This window comes from Aegilops tauschii, chromosome 6, assembly GCF_002575655.3.
Source record: "Aegilops tauschii subsp. strangulata cultivar AL8/78 chromosome 6, Aet v6.0, whole genome shotgun sequence".
Lineage (NCBI taxonomy): Eukaryota > Viridiplantae > Streptophyta > Magnoliopsida > Poales > Poaceae > Aegilops > Aegilops tauschii.
In genome coordinates, this window is record NC_053040.3 from 319,353,322 (window position 1) to 319,370,470 (window position 17,149).

Below are 17,149 nucleotides of genomic sequence, written 5' to 3' on the forward strand. Positions count from 1 at the left end.
TCTAATGGATTGAGGTCAAACGGGGCGCCATTTTTAACAAAAGTGTGTAATATGACCTACATAGGATTGCTCCAAGTGTCCAACGTACAAATATGTGTAGATCATGCTAAAAATGTGTAATATGACAGTCTATGTTGCGCATAACAAATAGTGAAACAAATCCATGCATGATTGCTGAGGTGGCATGGTTGCATGAATAGATTAGTGCACCAATTATAACTTGTGCATGAAAAGAAAAAACAGATACGTAATGGTTTGCAACTATTTAAGAACTTATGACTACATGCATGACTTAATGATGTGGCATAATTGCATGAAGAGGAAAAATAAGTACTAGTGGGTTGCAACTATTTAAAACTAGAGGATAGACATTTCAATAGTAAAAGCTAACTAAAATATGGGTACTTTTTTGTCCAATAAACGAATAATGAAACTATAATAATGGCATAAGGATTACAGACCTAGGAATATTGATTATAGATGTACTAAAACATAATCGTCGGTACCAATATTGGGTACATTTGACTAACACGGGTTAAACATGACAATAAAATGACGTTTGAATAGGTATGGATTCTTATTTTTACATATATATCCTTACTTCAAATATTACGCATGTGAAAACAAACTATCATGACTTGGACTAGAATGCACAACAAATTTATATGCATGTACGTTGAACATTATAGTTTGATAATTTCTTACAATATGCATATCTTGGAAATGAGAACATGAACTTATTTGTTTATTTTACCTGAATAAAGCAACATCACATGGGTACCAAAATTTTCAACCCCAAGAGTTAATAAGTGTGAAATTGAATTGGAGAGTAGTCAAAAAGGCAAAAAGTATGTGATTAAAACAGTTTGTCCACCACCATTGGGTACATAATCATGAAATTGGGTTAAAAATCTGACAGCTCAGTTGAAGAATACCACATCATATTTCGTGGATTCGACGCTTTCACTTCTTAAACCGGCTATACATAACTTGTGTACTTTGTTGGACATAACGACTACATACAACTATGAAACCATATTCCTGCAGTGGACTACTCCCACCTCAATGTAGGAGCCGCGGGGCAGCGATCTTGGTAAACATTGGTGGTGAGCTCTCTTTAGTAGAGCATTTTACCTCTATCTCTCACGATGGTGCTTTTCATGGTCCCACCCAAAAATCCTGAAGTAAATGGGGTGACCACAAAGAGGTAAGATGAAACCCTCGGCTGGAGGGCGGCCAAAGATGGTTCGCATTGACCCCATTGCATCTTGTGTGTCTCCAGGACAACTCAGGAGGCATAATGTGGCGTGGGTAGCCCCCTCTGTTTGCCCTCTTTGCATGTGTTTTGAACCCTTTGTAGAGTTACACATGATATTCTTAATTCTTTATCATCTCGGGACAAGTGCTAAAAATAGTCACAAAAGACATTGCATATTGTCAATTGTTAGTAGGTTAGTCTACAACCAACTAAATATATAAATAAAATAAGCAAATTAACTCCGAAGGACTAAGTATGTTTCCAGCCTCACATGATTAATTACTCTTAGCAGTGCTCCATGAGGGATATCGTCCATTCCGACAAGGAAATATTATTATCACTAGTTTTTTATCCTTTTAAGATATTTTTTTCATACCTTGCTTTTGAGGGCGGGGGGGCTTGGTGGTACTAGAGTGACCATAATGGAGGTAGTTCAAGCTATTGGACAAGCCGCCCAACAACCGAGGTCGATTTGACGTGTGGGAGGCGACGACAACTAGGGTTGGATGGCTCTCAGATGGCGTGGCTCTCTTTTGGTTTTGTTCTGCCTCAAACATCTATTTTTTAGCCTTATTATTATTTTTGCAAGCGTCGAACCTTCTTCTTAAAGCACCCAATCATCTAGCTTCCCATTGATGGAAATATGCCCTAAAGGCAATAACAAATGGTTATTATTATATTTCTTTATTCATGATAAAGGTTTATTATTCATATAGAATTGTATTGATCGGGAACTTAAATACATGTGTGAATACATAAACAAATACCGTGTCCCTAGTAAGCCTCTACTAGACTAGCTCGTTGATCAAAGATGGTTAAGGTTTCCTAACCATAGACATGTGTTGTCATTTGATAACGGGATCACATCATTAGGAGAATGATGTGATGTACAAGACCCATCCGTTAGCTTAGCATATTGATCATTCAGTTTTATTGCTATTGCTATTGCTTTCTTCATGTCAAATACATATTCCTTCGACTATGAGATTATGCAACTCCCGGATACCGGAGGAAGACCTTGTGTGCTATCAAACATCACAATGTAACTGGGTGATTATAAAAATGCTCTACATGTATCTCCGAAGGTGTTTGTTGGGTTGGCATAGATCGAGATTAGGATTTGTCACTCCGAGTATCGAAGAGGTATCTCTGGGCCCACTCGGTAATGCACATCATAAGAAGCCTTGCAAGCAAAGTGACTACTGAGTTAGTTACAGGATGATGTATTACAGAATGACTAAAGAGACTTGCCGGTAACGAGATTGAACTAGGTATGTAGATACCAACGATCGAATCTTGGGCAAGTAACATACCGATGGACAAAGGGAATAACGTATGTTGTCACAACGGTTCGACCGATAAAGATCTTCGTAGAATATGTAGGAGCCAATATGAGCATCCAGGTTCCGCTATTGGTTATTGACCGGAGAAGTGTCTCGATTATGTCTACATAGTTCTCGAACCGTAGGGTCCGCACGCTTAACGTTCGATGACGATATTGTATTATATGAGTTATGTGATTTGGTGACCGAATGTTATTCGGAGTCCCAGATGAGATCACGGACATGACGAGGAGTCTCGAAATGGTCGAGAGGTAAAGATTGATATATAGGACGATTGTATTCGGACACCAGAAGTGTTCCGGAGTATATCGGGTATTTATCGGAGTACCGGAGGGGTTACCGGAAACCCCGGGGGAGGTATATGGGCCATAAAAGGGGAGCACACCAGCCCACAAGGGGTGCCCCCCCTTGGCATGTGGCCGAATTGGAGAAGGGAAAGGGGGGTGCCACTTGGGGAAACCCCAAGTAGGATTCGGATCCTACTTGGGGTGCCCCTGGCTTCCTCTCCTCCCCTCCCACCTATATATATGTGGGGAGGGGGGCTCCTAGAAGACACAACATCAATTTTTAGCCGTGTGCGGCGCCCCCCTCCACAGTTTACACCCCTGGTCGTATTCTCGCGGTGCTTAGGCGAAGACCTGCGCGGATCACTTCACCATTACCGTCACCACGCCATCGTGGTGACGGAACTCATATACTACCTCGACACCTTGCTGGATCAAGAAGGCGAGGGACGTCACCGAGCTAAACGTGTGCAGAACTCGGAGGTGCCATACGTTTGGTGCTTGATCGGTCGGAACTAGAAGAAGTTCGACTACATCAACCGCGTTGCCAAAACGCTTCCGCTTTCGTTCTACGAGGGTACGTAGACACACTCTCCCCCTTGTTGCTATGCATCTCCATGGATAGATCTGCATGTGCGTAGAATTTTTTTATTTTTCCATGCAACGTTTCCCAACAGTGGCATCAGAGCCAGGTCTATGCGCAGATGTTATGCACGAATAGAACACAGAGTTGTGGGCGGTGATAGTCATGCTGCTTACCACCAACATCTTATTTTGATTCGGTGGTATTGTGGGATGAAGCGGCCCGGACCAACCTTTCATGTCCACGCACATGAGACCGGTTCTACTGACAGACATGCAACTAGTTTTGCATAAAGGTGGCTGGTGGGTGTCTGTTTCTCCTACTTTAATTGAATCAAATTTGACTGCGGCTGGTCCTTGAAGAAGGTTAAAATAGCAAACTTGACGAAACACCGTTGTGGTTTGATGCGTAGTTAAGAACAGTTCTTGCTAGAAGCTCGTAGCAGCCACATAAAACTTGCAACAACAAAGTAGAGGATGTCTAACTTGTTTTTGCAGGGCATGTTGTGATGTGATATGGTCAAGATATGATGCGATATATGTTGATGTATGAGATGATCATGTTTGGTAAAAGTTATGGGCAACTGACAGGAGCCTTATGGTTGTCCCTTCATTGTATGAAATGCAAACTCCATGTAATTGCTTTACTTTATCACTATGCGTTAGCGATAGTTGTAGAAGCAATAGTTGGCGAGACGACCACGACGCAACGATGGAGATCAAGGTGTCGAGCCGGTGATGATGGAGATCATGACGATGCTTTGGAGATGGCGATCAAAAGCACAAGATGATGATGGCCATATCATGTCACATATTTTGATTGCATGTGATGTTTATCTTTTATGCATCTTGTTTTTCTTAGTACGGCGGTAGCATTATAAGATGATCCCTTAACTAAAATTTCAAGGTATAGGTGTTCTCCCTGAGTATGCACCGTTGCGACAGTTCATCGTGTTGAGACACCACATGATGATCGAGTGTGATAGATGATACGTCTCCAATGTATCTACTTTTTCTCACGCTTTTCCTCTTGTTTTGGACTCTAATTTGCATGATTTGAATGAAACTAACCCCGGACTGACGCTGTTTTCAGCAGAACTACCATGGTGTTGTTTTTGTGCAGAAATGAAAGTTCTCGGAATGGAACGAAACTTTGCGAGGATTTTTTATATCAATAATAAGAATTTCTGGAGCCAAGACCCACCAAAGAGGGGCCCCTGGGTGGGCACAACCCACTAGGGCGCGCCCCACTCTCCTCACGCGCCCAGGTGGGTTGTACCCACCTGGTGGCCCCGCTGACGACCCCCCTGATACTATAAAATCACATATTTCCAGAAAAAAAATCAGGGAGAAAGAATTATCGCGATCCACGAGACGGAGCCGCTGCCAAGCCCTATTCTTCCTCGGGGGGGGGGGCAGATTTGGAGTCTGTTTTGGGCTCCGGAGAGGGGGATCTTCATTCTTCGTCATCACCAACCAATCTCCATCGCCAATTCCATGATGCTCCCCACCGGGAGTGAGTAATTCCTTCATAGGCTCGCTGGTCGGTGAGGAGTTGGATGAGATTCATCATGTAATCATGTTAGTTTTGTTAGGGCTTGATCCCTAGTATCCACTATGTTCCTAGATTGATGTTGCTATGACTTCGCTATGCTTAATGCTTGTCACTTTGTACCCGGGTGCCATGAACTTAGATATGAACTGTTTATGAATTCATCATTATATCCATGTTTTAGATCCGATCTTGCAAGTTATAGTCACCTACTACGTGTTATGATCCGGCAACCCCGGAGTGACAACAACCGGGCCCACTCCCGGTGATGACCGTAGTTTGAGGACCTCATGTATTCACTATGTGTTAATGCTTTGTTCGGGTTTTCTATTAAAAGGAGGCCTTAATATCCCTTAGTTTCCAATATGGACCCTGCTGCCACGGGAGGGTAGGACAAAAGATGTCATGCAAGTTCTTTTAATAAAGCACGTATGACTATTTACGGAATACATGCCTACATTATATCGATGAACTGGAGCTAGTGCCGAATCGCCCTAGGTTATAACTGTCACATGATGAATATCATCCAACAAGTCACCGATCCAATGCCTACGAATTTGTCCTATATTGTTTCTGCTAAGTTACTACTGCTATCATCACTGTTACACTTGCTACAAAATTACTGCTATCACTATTACTGTTACTGTTGCTGCTGTCACTACTATCAAAACTATCAAACTACTTTGCTATTGATCACTTTGATGCAGATAATTAATCTCCAGGTGTGGTTGAATTGACAACTCAGCTACTAATACCTTCAAATATTCTTTGGCTCCCCTTGTGTCGAATCTATAAATTTGGGTAAAATACTTTACCCTCGAAAACTGTTGTGATCCCCTATACTTGTGGGTTATCAAGACCTTTTTCTAGCGCCGTTGCCGGGGAGCATAGCTATATTTTTTGAGTCACTTGGGATTATTATCATATTATCACTATGAAGAATCAGAAGGATCCAAAGACTAATATTTATCCCTCTAAGACGAGGGGAGGTAAGGAACTACCATCTAGTTCTGCTTTAGATTCACCTTCTGTTATGAGTAAACTTGCAACACCACCACATGCTATGAATTGCAATATGTCGCAAGTTATTGATGATGCTACTTCTACTCTAAATGATGCTGATGATGATGCTAGTACCTTGCTTGATAATGATGATGTGCCACTTGGTGAATTTCTTGATAAACAAATTGCTAGAGTTATACAACATGATGTTGTTGAATCTGATGATGAGCTTGAAACTGAATCTCCTGAGACACCTGCTAGAACTAGCCTTCCTAGATATGAATTTCCTAAGGTACCGGAAGGTTATGTTATGAGTGAAGAAACAACTAGAGATATTCTTTCTTGCAATGATAGAGATGACTTAGAGAAATTATTACACAAGTATAAAGAAAAATCTCTGAATGCTAGAATGAAATGTGATCCTAAGTTTGCTACTTCACCCATCTTTATTGATGATAAGGATTATGAATTCTTTGTCGACCCAGAGTTAATTACTTTGGTTGAATCTGATCCTTTCCATGGTTATGAAACTGAAACTGTTGTGGCACATCTTACTAAGTTGAATGATATAGCCACCCTTTTTACTCATGATGAGAAAACTCGCTATTACTTTATTCTCAAATTATTTCCTTTCTCATTAAAGGGTGATGCTAAAGCTTGGTACAATACTCTTGCTCCTGGTTGTGTGCGTAGTCCCCAGGATATGATTTATTACTTCTCTGAAAAATATTTTCCTGCTCATAAGAAACAAGCTGCCTTACAGGAAATATTTAACTTTGTGCAAACCAAAGAAGAAAGTCTCCCACAAGCTTGGGGGAGGCTTTGCCAATTACTTGATGCTTTGCCTGATCATCCTCTTAAGAAATATGAAATACTTGATATCTTCTATAATGGACTAACCGATGCTTCTAGGGACTTCCTAGATAGTTGTGCTGGTTGTGTTTTCAGGGAACGAACTATTGCTCAAGCTGAAGAATTATTGAATAACATATTGAAAAATTATGATGATTGGACTCTTCCCGAACCACCGGCTAAAGCCACTCCGAAGAAGAGAGGTATATTATATCTCAGTCCTGAAGATATGCAAGAGGCAAAGAAATCTATGAAGGAAAAAGGTATTAAAGCCGAGGATGTTAAAAATTTACTTCCTATTGAAGAAATACATGGGCTTAATACACCACCAATGCCTAAGGTGGTAGAGGTAAATTCTCTTATGAAGTTCTATGATAATGACAATCCTCACAATATGCATCCTAGTCAATGCCTTTATGAGTTTGAAAACTATATTAGAAAACAAGATCACTTCAATGCAAATGTTATGAAACTATTGAAATATAATTTTGATATGATTGCTCGCTTGAGTGACTTGTTGTTTAGAATATCAAATGATGTTAGAGCTGTTGGAAAACATGCTTCTATGGTTCAAACTCAACTAGAACAAGTTGCTAAATCACAAAGAGAATTACTTGATGAAATGAATCATAATATGCATGACTTTGCTGTTAGAGTTGCAACTAGAGGAGGTAAAATGACTCAGGAACCACTTTATCCTGAGGGACACCCAAAAAGAATTGAACAAGATTCACAAAGAAACAACACTAGTGCACCTAGTCCTTCTAAAAAGAAGAAGAAAAATAAAATGATAGGACTTTGCACACTTCTAGTGAACCTGAAATAGAAAAACCTCCTGATAATGATAATGAAACTTCTATCTCAGATGCTGAAACTCAGTCTGGTAATGAACACTCACCTAGTGATAATGAAAAAGATAATGATGAGGTTCATTAATACACTCAACCAAATAATGAAAAAGAACCAGATAATGATGTTGAGATAGAACCACCTATTGATCTTGATAACCCACAACCTAAGAATAAAAAGTATGATAAAAGAGACTTCATTGCTAGAAAACACGGTAAAGAAAGAGAACTGTGGGTTCAAAAACCTATGCCTTTTCCACCCAAGTCAACTAAAAGGAAAGATGATGAAGAATTTGAACGCTTTGCTGAAATGCCGAGGCCAGTCTTTTTGCGTACTCGCTTGACTGATATCTTGAAAATGCCTCCTTATGCAAAGTATATGAAAGACATCATCACAAATAAGAGAAAAATACCGGAAGCTGAAATCTCCACTATGCTTGCTAATTACACTTTCAAAGATGGAGTACCTAAAAAACTTGGAGATCCGGGAATACCAACTATACCTTGCTCTATTAAAAAGAATTATGTGAAAACTGTTTTGTGTGATTAGGAGCTGGTGTTAGTGTTATGCCTTTCTCTTTATATAAAAGACTTGAATTGAATAAACTCACACCTACTGAAATATCTTTGTAAATGGCTAACAAATCAACTGCCATACCTATCGGTATTTGTGAGGATGTGCCCGTTGTTGTTGCTAATGTTATTATTTTGTTTGACTTTGTTATACTTGAGATGCCCGAGGACGACAACATGTCGATTATCCTTGGTAGACCCTTCTTGAATACTGCAGGGGCTGTTATTGATTGCAATAAAAGCAAGGTCACTTTTCATATTAATGGTAATGAGCATACAGTGCACTTTCCGAAGAAACAATTCCAAGTGAATGGTATTAATGTTATTGAAAAATCTTCGATAATCACTATTGGAAGTTTTCAAATACCTCTACCTACTGTCAAAAAGAAATATGAAATGCTCATTGTTGGGGAAATGCATATCCCCATTGAGGTAACTAAGTGATTTACGAAAATTCTTCGGTTTCATGCTAATCGAAAGTGGTTGTTAATAAGACCTGATCAACCTTATTAATGAATAATTTTTTAGAGGTATGAAGTTGATGAATTTAGTAAGCACTACCTTCTGTCCCTACCTTTTGTTTTCTGTTTTTATTAGATAAATAAAATAAAATGCCATGTTTTGTTTGTTTTCTGAATTTCCGTGCAAATAAAAATGACCAAAAATAAAAGTTCTCAGAATGCCCTGAAAATTTTATATGATTTTTTCTGAATATTTAAGATTTTTTGGTGCAAATAATACCAAAGGGAGGTGCACCAGGTGGGCACAACCCACCAGGGCGCGCCATGGTGGGTTGTGGTCCCCCTCACTTATCCCTTTAGCCCACATCATCACTCACATCCAGAAAAAATCCCCATTGCTCTCTCTCCTGTGTTCTTGAGCTCAAACCCGCGGATTTCAATCTCTTTGCTCGAAGCTCCGTTTTCGAAACTGTTTCGGGGGATTGTTGCTTGGTATGTGACTCCACCATTTGTCCAATTATTTTTTGTTTTAGTGGTTTATACTTTGAATAATTAGCTACTCTTGGTGCTGCTGTAGATGTGCTTGCATGTTGAATTCTTAGTGTTCTAAGTAGTTTGAATGCTTGTTATGGCCTCTATGTATCCCTATGAGTAGTTGCTATCAATTTTGTAAAGTTTTGTTGAGAAAATTTTGTGAACTAAAAATTCAGATTTTTGTTCATAGGAAAAATTATATGCGGACATGAATATCTTCAGGAAGTTTGGCTCAAAGAAGAACTCCAAGGGTGTTATTGGGGAGTCTTTTGACAATGATCTCCACCCTCGGAGGTTGGCGGAGATGAGTGTGACCAGCACCAAATCCTCACGAACATCTTTGTTCAAAGCTTTACTTTCTTACCTAGAAATAATCCTCCTGAAGTGAGCTTTGATTTATATGCTGAAAACCATCAGATACCACTTACTGAATTTTGTGAAATATGCATGATCCCGTCTGATGGGAGCTTGGCTGAGCCTAGGCCAGCCGAGTTTGAGGACTTCTGTCGCACTTGGACAGTGGGTGATGAGAGAGGAGTGTCAGCCATCACTGTCGCTGGCTTACATTTTCCTGTTGTTCATTACTTTGCACTCTTTATTACCAAATGCTTGCTTGCTAGGGAGAAGGTGGGTGCACTTAGTTCACTGGACCTTGCTGTTTTACGTCGTGCACTTGAGCGCGACAACACGTATAGCTTGGGAGCTATCGTGGCTCGTCGCCTGCACCTTAATAAATCCCAGGGTAAAATACATGGTGGGATTTTTGCTAATCGTCTGGCGGCTCACTTCGAGGTTGAGATACGCCCTCATGATTACCCTCTGACCAAGGTTTACCTAGACCGAGCAGCCATGGATCACCATCTCTTTCTTGCACATGATCGTCCTGATATTGCCATTCCTTATAACCTGATCTATAGCGTTAGAACACGTGATGTTATCTCCTTGCTTGCACCTGCTTTGTTTGATTTTGTTGCCACAGGCGGATATAAGATTATGCCTGCAGACATCATCGCCTACTGGAACGCTCACGCTGCTGCAGAGGCTGCACAAGTACCTCAGCAGTGGGATGAGTGGATGCCCGCTCCTTAGGATCCCTACTACCCTCCAGGCTACTGATCGATCACCAACTTAGGGCAAAAGCCTAAGCTTGGGGGAGTACGTGTTCTCACCGACATATTATTCATGTTCACATATTATTCTATCTGTCGGTGCTCACACTTTTTCATTGTATCATCCATGCTTAGATTTATTTTCTTGCTTTCTTCTTGTGTGTTTGAAAAACTTTAGAAAAACCAAAAAAATTAGTTGTAGTAATTTACTTTCTATGCATGCTTAGTAGTATTATTAAAAATAAAATCCAAAAAGATTTCCTTGTTCTTCTTTTGCTTGTTGGGAGCTTTCCCGTGTAAATAGTTTTTCTTGTTTTTGCTTTTCCCTTTTATTTGCTTGTTCAAGAAAACCAAAAACTCCACAAATATTTCAGTGTGTTTCTCTAAATTTCTTTTCTTTTTATTCGAGTCTTACCGAGGAGAAGACCACGATGAAAATGTTTAGTGGCTCTCATATGAATAACTGATGAACTAATAAAGAGCCCATTTTACCTTGTCTTCTCCTGTTGAATAAAATGTTTTGCAGATTCCAGCTTAGTCCACGGCACTCTTGCACTATTATTATTATTTTCATATCATTCGGTCGTGCAAGTGAAAGGCAATAATGACGATATTCAATGAACTGGCCATGGCAAAGAGAAACTGGTATGAACTAGACTTGTTCTGTTTGTGTAAATATGTTTAACCTAGTATCGAGGCTTCAACCCATTATGGTTAAACATGTTTGCAATGACAATTAAAGATTATAGTTTCTCATGCCATGCATAAGTAGCTGGGAGTTGATAATGATTTATCTTTGGTATCAACATAGCGTTAAAATGATTGTGATGTAGTATGATGATATGGTATCCTCCTCTGAATGTTCGAGTGGCTTGACTTGGTACATGTTCATGCATGTAGTTGAATCAAAACCAACATAGCCTCTATAATATTTATGTTCATGGTGTTCATATCCTACTCATGCTAGTGTCCAATTTTACTTATGCATAATGCGTGGTTATGATCGTTGTTGCTCTCTAGCTGGCCGCTTCTCAATCTTAATTGCTAGCCTTCGCCTATACTAAGTGGGAATTCTGCTTGTACATCAAAAACCTTGAACCCAAAGTTATTCCAGATGAGTCCACCATACCTACCTATATACGGTATTACCCTGCTGTCCTAATTAAATTTGAATGTGCCACCTCAAAAAACTTCTAAAAACAATCATCCGTTTTCTGTGCCTGGATCGTTCATGGAGCGACAGGAGGTGGTCAATATTTTTCATGCTAAGCGGGTTATCCTCAGGTCGAGTGTTTATTCACTCGCCATCGCACGAGGAAATGAGCGGTAATAGGTATGCCCAGTCCCAAACTGCAAAAATGAAAAAGAGTTCATCTCTTAAATAATCAGACAAAAACTCCCAATGGAGTCAAAACCTTTACTTCTATCGCTTGGGAACCGCCACTAGCGTGCTTAGCATGGAAGATGTTGATAACTGATGGTCGTGAAGTGAATAAGAAGGGTGCATGTCTCAAAATATCATTTATCTTTGTCTTAAAAACTGAGCTCAGATACGTCCATTTTGCATCATGCTTTTATATCGATATTTATTGCATTATGGGTTGTTATTACACGTTATGTCACAATACTTATGCCTATTCTCTCTTATTTTACAAGGTTTACGTGAAGAGGGAGAATGCCGGCAGCTGGAATTCTGGGCTGGAAAAGGAGCAAATATTAGAGACCTATTCTGCACAGCTCCAAAAGTCCTGAAACTTCACAGAGGCAGTTTTTGGAATTAATAAAAAAATACTGACGAAAGAATCAACCAGAGGGGGCCACCCACCATCCACGAGGGTGGGGGGCGCGCCCTACCCCCCTGGGCGCGCCCCTACCTCGTGGGCCCCCTGGCAGGCCTCCGGTGCCCTATAGCTGCTATATGAAGTCTTTTACCCTGGAAAAAATCATAAGGAAGCTTTCGGGACGAAACATCGCCGCCATGAGGCGGAACCTTGGCGGAACCAATCTAGGGCTCCGGCGGAGCTGTTCTGCCGGGGAAACATCCCTCCGGGAGGGGGAAATCATCACCATCGTCATCACCATCGATCCTCTCATCGGGAGGGGGTCAATCTCCATCAACATCTTCACCATCACCATCTCCTCTCAAACCCTAGTTCATCTCTTGTATTCAATCTTTGTCCCAAAACCTCAGATTGGTACATGTGGGTTGCTAGTAGTGTTGATTACTCCTTGTAGTTGATGCTAGTTGGTTTATTTGGTGGAAGATCATATGTTCAGATCCTTTATGCATATTAATACCCCTCTGATTATGAACATGAATATGATTTGTGAGTAGTTACGTTTGTTCCTGAGGACATGGGAGAAGTCTTGCTATAAGTAGTCATGTGAATTTGGTATTCGTTCGATATTTTGATGAGATGTATGTTGTCTTTCCTCTAGTGGTGTTATGTGAACGTCGACTACATGACACTTCACCATTGTTTGGGCCTAGAGGAAGGCATTGGGAAGTAATAAGTAGATGATGGGTTGCTAGAGTGACAGAAGCTTAAACCCTAGTTTATGCGTTGCTTCGTAAGGGGCTGATTTGGATTCATATGTTTCATGCTATGGTTAGGTTTACCTTAATACTTCTTTTGTAGTTGTGTATGCTTGCAATAGGGGTTAATCATAAGTGGGATGCTTGTCCAAGGAAGGGCAGTACCCAAGCACCGGTCCACCCACATATCAAATTATCAAAGTAACGAACGTGAATCATATGAACGTGATGAAAACTAGCTTGACGATAATTCCCATGTGTCCTCGGGAGCGTTTTCCTTCATATAAGAGTTTGTCTTGGCTTGTCCTTTGCTACAAAAAGGATTGGGCCATCTTGCTCTTGTCCTTTGCTACAAAAAGGATTGGGCCATCTTGCTGCACCTTATTTACTTTGTTACTTGTTACCCATTACAAATTACGTTATCACAAAACTATCTATTACCGATAATTTCAGTGCTTGCAGAGAATACCTTACTGAAAACCGCTTGTCATTTCCTTCTACTCCTCGTTGGGTTCGACACTCTAACTTATCGAAAGGACTACGATAGATCCCCTATACTTGTGGGTCATCAAGACTCTTTTCTGGCGCCGTTGCCGGGGAGTGAAGCGCCTTTGGTAGGTGGAATTTGGTAAGGAAAAATTTCTATAGTGTGCTGAAATTTACTGTCACTTGTTACTATGGAACATAATCCTTTGAGGGGCTTGTTCGGGGTATCTTCACCCCGACCAGTAGAGCAAAGAGTTGCTCCTCAACCTACTGAACCTACTGAAAACGTTTACTTTGAAATTCCTTCGGGTATGATAGAGAACTGCTAGCTAATCCTTTCACAGGTGATGGAACATTACTCCCCGATTTGCACCTAATCAGTGTGGATGAAGTTTGTGGATTATTTAAGCTTGCAGGTATGCCCGAGGATGTTATCAAGAATAAGTTCTTCCATTTATCTTTGAAGGGAAAGGCATTTACATGGTTTAGGCTATGTGATGATATGGGATCATGGAACTACAACCGATTGAAATTGGAATTTCATCAGAAGTTTTATCCTATGCATCTTGTTCATCGTGATCGTAATTATATATATAATTTTTGGCCTCGCGAAGGAGAAAGCATCGCTCAAGCTTGGGGGAGGCTTAAGTCAATGTTATATTCATGCCCCAATCATGAGCTCTCAAGAGAAATTATTATTCAAAAATTTTATGCTCGGCTTTCTCTCAATAATCGCTCCATGCTCGATACTTCTTGTATTGGCTCTTTTATGATGAAGACTATTGAATTCAAATGGAATTTATTGGAAAGAAGTAAACTCAACTCTGAAGATTGGGATCTCGACGAAGGTAAGGAGTCAGGTATAACACCTAAGTTTGATTGTGTTAAATCTTTTATGGACATCTATGTTTTCCGTGAATTTAGCACTAAATATGGACTTGACTCTGACATAGTAGCTTCTTTCTGTGAATCCTTTGCTAATCGTGTTGATCTCCCTAAGGAGAAGTGGTTTAAATATAATCCTCCCATTGAAGTAAAAGTAGTTGCACCTATTAAAGTTGAAGAAAAGACTATCACTTATAATGTTGATCCTATTGTTCCTACTGCTTATATTGAGAAACCACCTTTCCCTGTTAGAATAAAGGATCATGCTAAAGCTTCAACTGTGGTTCGTAAGAGTAACACTAGAACACCTACACCCCCTGAGCAAATTAAAGTTGAACCTAGTATTGCTATGGTTAAAGATCTCTTGGCTGATAATATTGATGGGCATGTTATTTACTTCTGTGATGAAGCTGCTAGAATTGCTAGACCTGATACTAAAAATAAACATAGACCTGTTGTAGGCATGCCCGTTATTTCTGTTAAAATAGGAGATCATTGTTATCATGGCTTGTGTGATATGGGTGCTAGTGCAAGTGCAAAACCTCATTCCTTATACAAAGAAATTATGCATGATATTGCACCTGCTGAGATAGAGGAAATTGATCTTACAATTAAACTTGCCAATAGAGACACTATTTCACCATTTGGGATTGTTAGAGATGTTGAAGTCTTGTGTGGGAAAGTTAAATATCCTGCTGATTTTCTTGTTCTTGGTTCCCCACAAGATGACTTTTGTCCCATTATATTTGGTAGACCCTTCTTGAATACTGTTAATGCTAGGATAGACTGCAAAAAGGATGTTGTTACTATTGGTTTGGGGGATATGTCTCATGAGTTTAATTTTGCTATATTTCGTAGACAACCCCATGATAAAGAATTGCCTAGTAAAGATGAAATTATTGGTCTTGCTTCTATTGTCGTGCCTCCTAATGATCCTTTAGAACAATATTTGCTCGACCATGAAAATGATATGTTTATGAATAAAAGAAGGGAAATAGATGAAGTATTCTTTAAACAGGGACCTATTTTGAAACACAACTTGCCTGTTGAAATCCTGGGGGATCCTCCTCCACCCAAGGGTGATCCCGTGTTTGATCTTAAACCATTACCTGATACTCTTAAATATGCTTATCTTGATGAGAAAAAGATATATCATGTTAATATTAGTGCTAACCTTTCAGAGCATGAAGAGAAGAAATTATCGAAAACTCTGAAGAAGCACCGTGCTGCTATTGGATATACTCTTGATGATCTTAAGGGCATTAGTCCCACTCTATGTCAGCACAAAATAAAATTGGAGAAAGACGCTAAACCAGTTGTTGATCACCAACGACGGTTAAATCCTAAGATGAAAGAAGTGGTAAGAAAAGACATACTAAGGGTTCTGGAGGCAGGTATAATTTATCCTGTTGCCGATAGTCAGTGGGTAAGTCTTGTCCATTGTGTCCCCAAGAAGGGAGGTATTACTGTTGTTCCTAATGATAAAGATGAATTGATCCCAAAAAGAATTATTACAGGTTATAGAATGGTAATTGATTTTCGCAAATTAAATAAAGCTACTAAAAAGCATCATTACCCTTTACCTTTTATTGATCAAATGCTAGAAAGATTATCCAAACATACACATTTTTGCTTTCTAGATGGTTATTCTGGTTTCTCTCAAATACCTGTGTCAAAAGAGGATCAAGAAAAGACCACCTTTACTTGTTCTTTCGGTACCTTTGCTTATAGACGTATGCCTTCTGGTTTGTGTAATGCACCTGCTACCTTTCAAAGATGCATGATGGCTATATTCTCTGATTTTTGTGAAAAGATTGTTGAGGTTTTCATGGATGATTTCTCCATTTACGGAACTTCTTTTGATGATTGCTTAAGCAACCTTGATCGAGTTTTGCAGAGATGTGAAGAAACTAATCTTGTCTTGAATTGGGAAAAGTGCCACTTTATGGTTAATGAAGGTATTGTCTTGGGGCATAAAATTTCTGAAAGAGGTATTGAAGTTGATAAAGCTAAAGTTGATGCTATTGAAAAGATGTCGTGTCCTGCTACCTCTTGAGCATGCATTGGTTTTCCCTTGAAGAAGAAAGGGTGATGCAGTAAAGTAGCATAAGTATTTCCCTCAGTTTTTGAGAACCAAGGTATCAATCCAGTAGGAGACCACGCACGAGTCCCTCGCACCTACACAAACAAACAAGAACCTCACAACCAACGCGATAAAGGGGTTGTCAATCCCTCAACGGCCACTTACGAGAGTGAGATCTGATAGATATGATAAGATAATATTTTTGGTATTTTTATGATAAAGAGGCAAAGTAAAATAAAAGGGCAATAAAAATAGCTAAGTGTTGGAAGATTTATATGATGGAAAATAGACCCGGGGGCCATAGGTTTCACTAGTGGCTTCTCTCGAGAGCATAAGTATTACGGTGGGCGAACAAATTACTGTTGAGCAATTGACAGAATTGAGCATAGTTATGAGAATATCTAGGTATGATCATGTATATAGGCATCACGTCCGAGACAAGTAGACCAACTCCTGCCTGCATCTACTACTACTACTCCACACATCGACCGCTATCCAGCATGCATCTAGAGTATTAAGTTCAAAAGAACAGAGTAACGCTTTAAGTAAGATGACATGATGTAGAGGGATAAACTCATGCAATATGATATAAACCCCATCTTGTTATCCTCGATGGCAACAATACAATACGTGCCTTGCTGCCCCTACTGTCACTGGAAAGGACACCACAAGATTGAACCCAAAGCTAAGCACTTCTCCCATTGCAAGAAAGATCAATCTAGTAGGCCAAACCAAACTGATAATTCGAAGAGACTTGCAAA